Raw genomic sequence first — 10006 nt, 5'->3', positions numbered from 1 at the left:
ATTATTTATCCCACTTTCCCTTGTTTATGCATTTATTTTAAATGACTGTTACCCACCAAAAGTCTGGAATGAAGTGACCTGCATATTTAAGGCTGCAATCTCTGCCAACCAACCCTTCTTACAATAGGATTCCTTTTCACCGATGCAGCTTGGTTGGAGATAGTCCAGATGGTTGGGAAAATAGCTTGCACCAATTCGTATATGTTGGGCAATCACATCTAAGCCTAAGGTGATTGGGTAAAACTGGAGGTAACACAGCCAACAATGGCTAGAGTTTGAAAGAGTTGCTACTGCTTGCACCACAGGTAAGTAAGGCATGTTGGGTCTGTGACCGTAAATAAAGAATGATGATGTTGATGTTGATGATTGTTATGCAGGATTGAAAGAGACCACTGAAACCAACGTAATTTTAAGGCTTTTATTATGAGGAATGGAACCTGAACCAAATAAAAACTACCCAAATTCCCAAATTCCCCAAATGAGTGAGGACCTGAGGCAGGCACTAGGCAGGAAGGAGGCAGCAGGACTTGAGGTAAAGGCTGGATATTTGTTCCCTGGTTCTCTAAGGCTCCCCCAGGGGCTCCTTCCCTGCAGCTCTCTCCTCAGCTCTTTCTCTGCCTTGGTCTCTCCCAGCTCGCTCCTTGCAGCTCCTTCTCTAGCTTGGTCTCCCAGCTCGCTCCTTGCAGCTCCTTTTCTCCCAAGCTTCCCTGGTGGTCCTCCAGCTCTTTCCCCTTTTATAGGCCTCAGTTCCACTGCACACAGCAGCGGCAGACCCCTAGATCGACTCGGCACTATTGCAATGTTCGGGGACGATCAGGCAGGACTCTCCCTAAGCGCCCAGAGCCTGCCCAACGCTCACAAGCATCAGGTCTGCTTTTACCTCAGCGGGTGCCATTTTTTACCTCAGCAGTTGGGGCTGACGCTGCCTGGTCCGTGCCTCTCTGAGGTGGCGGCAGGTTTGAGGAACAATAATAATAATAATAATAATAACTTTATTTCTACCCCGCCTTTCTCCCCGAAGGGACTCAAGGCGGCTTACAACATATTAAAAACAATTTAAAAGCAAATAAAAACATATTAACACATACTAAAAACAGCAGTCAGAGTAAAAATAGGTAAAAAGAGCATAGAGCAGCAGCAAGTCATAAAAGAATCAGGCCTGTAAAAAAAATATTAAAAGATGTTAAAAAATGTTAAAAGGCCAAGAACTCAGAAGGCCTGTTTAAACAGAAGGGTCTTCAGGCCTTGCCGAAAGGTCTCAAGAGAGGGAGCCATTCTTAAGTCAAGGGGAAGGGAGTTCCATAGCGTTGGTGCCACTACAGAGGCAGAGGCAGACCCCTCAGTGAAGGCACCATTGCAGTGTCAGGGGCAGTCGGGCAGGACTCTCCATGAGCGCCCAGAGCCTGCCCAATGCTCACAAGCATCAGGTCTGCTTTTACCTCAGCGGGTAGAAGAAAGGGAGGCAAGATGGCCGAGGAGCAACAGTGTTTAGATTTAGCTCCTGCTTCTGTTAAGATAAATGAAGCCATAAACAAGATAAAAAATGACTCCATACGCACTATTGGGGGGAAGAACTTGAAGAAAAGATGAAACAATATCAGTCCCGGTGAGGAGGAGGAGGATGAAAAGGAGAGAAAAAAGAAGCAGCTCAGAATTGAAAGTTTTTTTCCTTCCAAGAGGGTTACTAACACTGTGAGTACTCCGATAGTAGTATCTAACAACAGCTCTACGTGTCAAGAAGCTGAGTCCTGTCTGCTAAATGCTAACATAAATAAATCAACTTATCTCAAATCAGCAAGCATTTTGAAAGCAGAGAATGGTAGAAAGAATAAATCTCCAGGATGGGACGCAAATAGCCGAAAGGCAATAAATGCTCCTCCCCCACATCTAAATTGCTCCATAGTATGTTTGAGCGAAATGTGTTTCTTATCTGCAGAGACTCTGTTAGTGTTATTGGGGAAAATTAGTAAAATGGAAAGGCAATTAGAAGCCTTAAGCCAAACGTGTTTATCGAAGAGGAGAGGAGAGGACGCCATTGCCCTACATCCTCCAGCTTGTAATCAAGAAAGAGTCCAAAGAGTACTGCAAACAAAGCAAGTTTTAATTTGTTTTCCCAAAAAAGACATCCAGCTTTGGACAACCAAGAAAAGAATTCTTTCCTCCCTGATAGAACTAATGAATAGAGATATTGCTCCAGCAGAGTTAATCCATTTTTATTTTTTGCCCTCGCAAAATTATCATAAAAGACTGCTTTTAGATTTTAGATCAGCAGATATTCCTTTGCATTTATCCCAACATCTAAGAAGATATGGTATATTTCCACAAAGAGTATTCAAAGAGCATGGGGTTAAAGTCCTTGCCAGAACTAAAAAAGTAAAATATGTCTACATTCCAACATCAACCGCAGGCACAGTTGCGAGGGAGTTTGGTCCTGATAAGGAAGATAAATGGCGAGTGAACAGCCCTTGTAAATTAGATAGAATTCTTCCTGAGAAACAGGATGAATTTTCAGACCTCTCCAAACTCAGAGACAAATTGAATCATCTATTAATGCCGAAAAGGAAAAGAGTGCATGAGGAAATCCTGGTTCCCTTCCAAGATAAGAGGATTTTAGATCTTGATTTCTCTGTCCAAGAAGGCTCAACCCTTTTGAGTTGCTCATTGCCTAAGGAAAAGCTGATAGCAAAAACGAATTCTTGTTTCGATTTGGAATTAACTTTAGATCCACAAGCAGAACTAAAGACGTTAACTCCAGTTAGGTTACTCTCTGCTCTGGAACAGCCTGATAATCTCACTGAGATGAGAGAAATTTCCCTTATAGAGCTGCAATGGGGGCTGAAGGAGTTCCAGGGCTCACAGACTTTTATTGAGGGATTAAATGAAGGATTACATAACTCAACAAGAATACAGGCTACTCCAGATCATGAAGATGGGTCAGTATTAGTACATCTAAATTCCTCAATCTCTCAAGCTGATGTAAGGACATCAGAATACCATCTAAACTCTGTGATGATTCCCCCCCCCCACACGCGGATGCACTAGAGAGTAAATATCTAGCAGATCCCCCTGCTTTTCAGGATGGTTTGAATTTAGATCTGACCAGGAAGGAGGATGAAAATGAAGGGAATGCCCAGGAGATAATAAGTGTCTCCTCAGAGGCACAATGACGGGTATCTGACCAGCACACAAATAAAATTGCCCTCATTTTGGGGAATATAAATGGATGGACCAGACTCTTCCAGGACCCTGAATCAAGACAATATCTCTCTTCTAAGGATATTGTACTGATGCAAGAAACTTGGATTCAGGAAAAGGTGGCAATTAATGGTTTTCATTCATACTCTATAAGTGCAACTTCTGGGGCAGGTCGCGGAAGATGTAAGGGAGGCTTAGGTATGTTGATTGCCACATCATTGTGTGCAAACACAAGGATGCTTCCACCTTTTAAACAACATGCAATGGCCACTCTTGTCCATTCTGATCATTGGGACTTGTTGATAATAAATGTGTATTTACCCCAACAAAAGAAGAAATCACTGACTCTGGAAATATGGACAGAGTTTGAAGCCTATGTAGCACAGTTACTTCATAATTACTCCAATACTTATGCGATTTTGGGAGGGAATTTTAACGCTTGTATAGGCCCTAACGATCAAGCCCTATACTCTCAATATAAAGCATACCGTCCCACATTAGGTTCAAACGGACTCCCATTTAATCGGCAATCTAAAGATAAGAAAGCAAACTATGCTGGGTTCCTGTTATATCAAATGACCACCAGGCTTAATCTGCACATTTTAAATGGTGCATATGGGAATGATTACCCAGCTGAATTTACTTACTTGGCTGGAGCCAGAATGAGCCTAATAGATTATATAATCATCTCGCCAAATTTAATCCCATTATTGGAGAACTTGGAAGTAGCATCAAAATTTCAAAGCGACCATCTTCCTGTTTCACTGAGTATGAAAGCCCCTTTTCCTTATTTAAGAACTGTTAACCAATATCCATTTATGATATTCCCTGAGGAAGGAACATACTGTCGGGCCAAGTGGACTCCAAAGATGGATTCGAATTTACAAACTTTACTTGCATCTGATATCATGCAAAGCATTAGGATGTCTATAATGCATTCGAGTAATCCGGTGGAAATCTATGAGGAGCTGATTTGTGAGCTGAAACAGTTTGTTACTGATAAGGTAAAAGCGACCCATCAATGTCACTACCCCAATTCGAAGCCATGGTTTGACAAGGAATGTGTATTTGCAAAAAAAGTCTTACAGAGCATCTACCAAGCCTATAAATTAACTTCAGATTTGACAGTGGCTCAATCCCTTTTGAGAGAGAAAAAAACCTATAAAAAGTTACTACTGCAAAAGAAAAAGGAGGCCCAGAAAGAAAATTGGGGAAAACTGATTCAAGCAGCAAAATCTAAAGACTTGATACTCTTCTGGCGAATGATAAAAATCTCTCCAACTTCTGGGCCAACACTCCCAGATTGCTATATCCATCTAGGAATATGGGAGGAATATTTTCAAGACTTATATAAAGACGCAGATGTGGCCCAGTTGAGATGGAATAGCACACTTGAAGATGTTCCACCATGGCCACCGGTGTCAACTTCCGAAATTCATAGTCTAATAGCCCAGATGAAGACGGGAAAAGCTCCTGGAGAAGACTTGATACCGCCAGAGGCGGTCAAAAATAATTTAGAATTCTGGGCTCCGGTCTTAGCATCGTTATTTACGCATATTGATACAACCGGTAGAATTCCAGAAAACTGGGGATTTGCTATCATAGTCCCCATATTTAAGAAGGGAAATAGAGATGACCCTGCAAACTACCGGCCCATTAGTTTACTTAATATTATCTCTAAACTATATACCAGGCATTTGTATGAGAAATTTAAAGATTGGCTGGAGGAGGATAAGATACTTGCAGAAGAGCAGGCAGGCTTTAGAGAGGGACGTTCTACCATTGACCATTGTCTAATATTACAATTCCTTGTTGAAAAATATGCCTCTGATAAAGCAACTTCTCTACATGTAGCTTTTATAGATCTTAAATCAGCCTTTGACTCAATATCAAGGGTCAAATTATGGAGGAAACTAGAGGCTTCTAGTATTGATAGACGGCTCCTTTATCTTATTCAGGCTCTCTATAGAAATATCTCACTTAAGGTAAGATGCAGTGTTCGTGGCCATCTTACGAAAGCCATCCCAACTCATAAAGGAGTCAAACAAGGCTGTCTTCTGGCTCCACTTTTGTTTAATTTTTTTATTAACTCTATGGTGGACCAGTTAAAAGATATTAACTTTCATCCTCCAAAAATTGCAGGAAGACACATAACAACATTATTGTATGCTGATGACGCAGCGATCATCTCTAGGACTCCAATTGGGCTTAGAAGAGCATTGCAAAGGTTGTTTCTATACTGTGAGCAAGAAGATCTGACAATTTCCAAAAAACCAAAATCATGTCATTTGCTAAAAGGCCAATAATGCGAACATGGTTGATTAATCAGCATAGAATTGATCAGATCCATCAATTTAAATATTTAGGGGTTGTCTTTCAATCTAATGGCTCTAGGAAAACGCATGGTGATTATGTTGCTTTAAATGCCCAGAGAAGTTCTGCTGCAATATTACAATTTATGAGAACAAAGGGGGGGGGGGCATTATATCCCTTCAGCCATAAAATTGTTTCATGCTAAAGCAGTAGCTCAATTAACATATGGCTCTCAATTGGGCCCCTTTCCTAATACTATAACTCTAGAACATGTTCAATCAAAGTTCCTGAGAGCAATATTGGGAGTTCCCAGAGATGTTGCCAACGTAAAACTAAGATTAGAAACCGGCCAAATTAAAATTGAGGCCAGGATATGGATTGTAACTCTCATGTACTGGCTAAGAATGCTTTATCTTCCCACTGGTCTTGTACCATTGATTTTGCAAGATACTTTTAAGTCGAAATGGGCCCAGTTAATTGAGCAAAAAATTGCTTTGTTGGGGCTCTCTAGATCGATTTTGTTAATCATGGGAATGGAACAGGCAAGGAAAATTATTAAGCAGCGCATTGAGGATAATGAGAGACAATATGACTTAAGTAGTGCCCCAGAATTTTTTCTTAGCGAAGATAGATTATATAAGGTTGCAATAGCACCTAATTTTGTCCAGCTGGAACAGCCTAGACATAGAAGGGCGTTTACTTTGGCCCGGCTTAATGCACTACCCTCAACTGTGCAGGAGGGAAGGTATAAAAGGATCCCCTGGGCAGAGCGTCTTTGCCCATGTGGAATGGAACAGATAGAAACAACTGAACATGTTCTGTTGCAGTGTGTTTATTACAAGAAGATACGTGAAGAACTTATTTCCCCTTTGATTAGGCGACTTTTCGGATGCACAGAGCAACAATATATCTATGTATTATTATCTGATTCCAATCCGATGTTTACATACAGTGTCGCTAAATTTTTTTACTGCTGCAATGGGTATTAGGAAATGGATTTTAAATATGGATGAACCTCTGTAGTTAGAGTATAGTCTGCTAGATAGAATGGAATTGTTTCTGGGGAGATGGCTGGAAGTTGCTGCTGGGTATTTTAGAACTGTTTTGAACATAATGATAAATTGTTTTATTGTTTTAAACCTAATCATTATATATTGCATATCTTTGTATATTTATATATATGCTTTTATATTTTGACATTCTATATGTGGCTGGTCTTATGACCATAATAAAGATTTACTACTACTACTACCTCAGTGGGCGCCATTTTTTACCTCAGCAGCTGGGGCTGACGGTGCCTGGTCTGCGCCTCTCTGAGGTGGCGGCAGGTTTGAGGAACAGAGGCAGACCCCTCAGTGAAGGCACTATTGCAATGTCAGGGGCAGTCGGGCAGGACTCTCCATGAGCGCCCAGAGCCTGCACAACGCTCACAAGCATCAGGTCTGCTTTTACCTCAGTGGGCACCATTTTTTACCTCAGCAGCTAGGGCTGACGGTGCCTGGTCCGCGCCTCTCTGAGGTGGCGGCAGGTTTGAGGAACAGAGGCAGACCCCTCAGTGAAGGCACTATTGCAATGTCAGGGGCAGTCGGGCAGGACTCTCCATGAGCGCCCAGAGCCTGCACAACGCTCACAAGCATCAGGTCTGCTTTTACCTCAGTGGGCACCATTTTTTACCTCAGCAGCTAGGGCTGACGGTGCCTGGTCCGCGCCTCTCTGAGGTGGTGGCAGGTTTGAGGAACAGAGGCAGACCCCTCAGTGAAGGCACTATTGCAGTGTCAGGGGCAGTCGGGCAGGACTCTCCCTGAGTGCCCAGAGCCTGCCCAACTCTCACAAGCATCAGGTCTGCTTTTACCTCAGCGGGCACCATTTTTTACCTCAGCAGCTGGTGCTGGGGCTGCCTGGTCCGCGCCTCTCTGAGGTGGCAGCAGGTTTGAGGAACAGAGGCAGACCCCTCAGTGAAGGCACTATTACAGTTTCAGGGGCAGTCGGGCAGGACTCACCATCAGCATGCCCGGGGCTTGCCCAACGCTCACAAACATCAGCTCTGTTTTTTAGCTCAGCAGGTGCCATTTTGTATCTCAGCGGGCAACATTTTCCTCACTTGCAGTGAGGAACCCAGTGAGGGGTTTGTGTTCCCGCTCTTTTTGCCCAGCCTCTGTTTTTCCCTCATAAACGTTCCAGTGGACAGACAGATGGTTATTCTTCAGCTGTTCAATGTGGTAATATATAGTTAAAAAGAAAAAAAAAAGGCCAACATGTCTTCTGAGGCCAGCTCAGAGTCAAGCCTGTCCAGACCAAGCACTCCAAGGAGCCTAGAGGTGCTAATAAGCTTAAGGAGTCAAGCAGTGGTGCTGCTGTCACCCCTGTTCCTCCTGTTCTTGGTGAGTGGCTCAAGTGCTTGGCTGATAGCAATAAGAACATAAGAACAGCCCCACTGGATCAGGCCATAGGCCCATCTAGTCCAGCTTCCTGTATCTCACAGCGGCCCACCAAATGCCCCAGGGAGCACACCAGATAACAAGAGACCTCATCCTGGTGCCCTCCCTTGCATCTGGCATTCTGACATAACCCATTTCTAAAATCAGGAGGTTGCGCATACACATCATGGCTTGTACCCCATACTGGATTTTTCCTCCAGAAAGACCCTGGCCTCGCAGGGTCTGCTCACTCTCCCTAAACAACTGAAAGACCAAGGCTGGAAAAGGGAAAGCAGCCTCAGGTATGGAGGAACCCCATCCCTTCCAGCTCTCTCTCACAATGTTTAGGTCACTGACTCCTCAGATTCAGAGTTGCCCATTCCTCAGTAAAGGACCAAAGAAGGCTGGTCACATGGGGTCTAATGGTGAGGATGGAAAGTGCAGAAGCTCACATCAATGAGAAAAACCTCTTTCCAGAGGGAGTTTTCTCCAGGATATTTGATAAGGTTATTAAGCCATTGAGCCTTAAAGCCTCAGAATGAGAGCCTGTGCTGCAATTCTAACTTCTTTCTCCAGAAAGTCTCTTTCCTCAGGCTCCACTGAGGCCAGCAGGGATGCCTTTTTCCAGAACCCATCCTAAAATGATGGAGATGGAGTGGTCCTCCTCACTGCACCACCTCACTGCACAGTGAGATACCAAACTCATGAGTACGTTTTACTCTCTGTCACCAGAAAGGGCTGTTTTGGTTTAGGGGAATTAGTACACTACCCTTTTGGAACTTCAGGATTGCAGGCTAGATAACAAGACGGCGTAATGCAGAGAAATTCCCTTTTAGCTTGAAAAGAGACTGAAAGAAAGATAACTTTCAGTAAAAGATTATATTTTTATTACAAAGCACACAGGTAAACATAATGCACATGAAAAATGATGAGCCTTGGTCCTAGTACTTGCATCTAGTGTACCTAGATTATGGTGGTTGCATGTAGAGTGTATTTGGTGCATCCGAGAAGATTGGAAAAAGGGAAAGATTTTAGGGAAGGGTTTTAGGGGTCCCTGGTCTGCATAACCCAGTTGCTAACTAAAGATGGGGAGAGAAGAGGAGAAAATGAGGGGGGAGAGAAAGGAAGGAGTTCCAGACGTGATATAGTTACCTGTCTTGTAGAGCTGTTGGATGGGGGGGGGAGAGAGTCCTGTGTAGGACCCTCTGACCCAACACAGCGTGTTGGTCCTTGGATGGGGGAGGGGGAGCAGAGAGAGAGACCATGTGGCCAGAGCTTCTCTCTTAAAAGGGTTTTTTCTGTTACTGAAATGGGCTGGGTGCTGAGCTGGGGAAAACTGCCACCCACCAGGGTGTTTTGGGGTCCAGATGTCCCTTATCAGCAGAATTCAATGTGTCTAATGGCTGGCTTTCTACCTGGAGGACCTTACACAATAACCAGTAAATACAGCAGCTCAGGAAGGCAATTCAAATTTGCATAGAGCCCTTAAGCAGTGATGAGTTAAGACAATACAAAGAATAGGCGATACTTAAACAATGATTTAAGATGCTAGACTTCTTCCTCCGGAGGTGCATGCTAACTTGTTTTGCATACACAGTGATTGGAGAGACTTATTGACATTGAAAACAATACAATGCATACATTGACCTACAGGGAAATGGGGGTTGTGTAATCCATCTGCTTGTGGTTTTGACCAGGGTTTTTGGAAAAGTGTGCTGGGAGAAGTGTGTCCTGTGTTTTGAGGTTTGGCCTGCATGAGTTTTAGTCCATAATACATAAATAGATATAAAATCACAACTTAAAAGGAAAAAGGGGATTTTCACGTAACATCTCTTCCTAAGGGAATCTTAGATAAACTCAAGGTACCATTGGTGGATGGATGCACCTGTTGCAGCACTGTCTTCTCAGGCTGTGATCCCTTCAGATGGGGAACACGGCCCTGGTGTCCCATGCAACAAGTGCATTGAGGCGTAGCCGACGAGAGCTTTCTAGACTCTTTTGTTTGCTCTCAGAGCCTCAGCAGCCAATTGGTTTTTTCTCCAGAGCCACCAATTTCTGGGAGGAGGAACAACACCTTATCC

The sequence above is a fragment of the Tiliqua scincoides genome, chromosome 10, assembly GCF_035046505.1.
Source record: "Tiliqua scincoides isolate rTilSci1 chromosome 10, rTilSci1.hap2, whole genome shotgun sequence".
Lineage (NCBI taxonomy): Eukaryota > Metazoa > Chordata > Lepidosauria > Squamata > Scincidae > Tiliqua > Tiliqua scincoides.
This window is presented reverse-complemented; position numbering follows the sequence as displayed.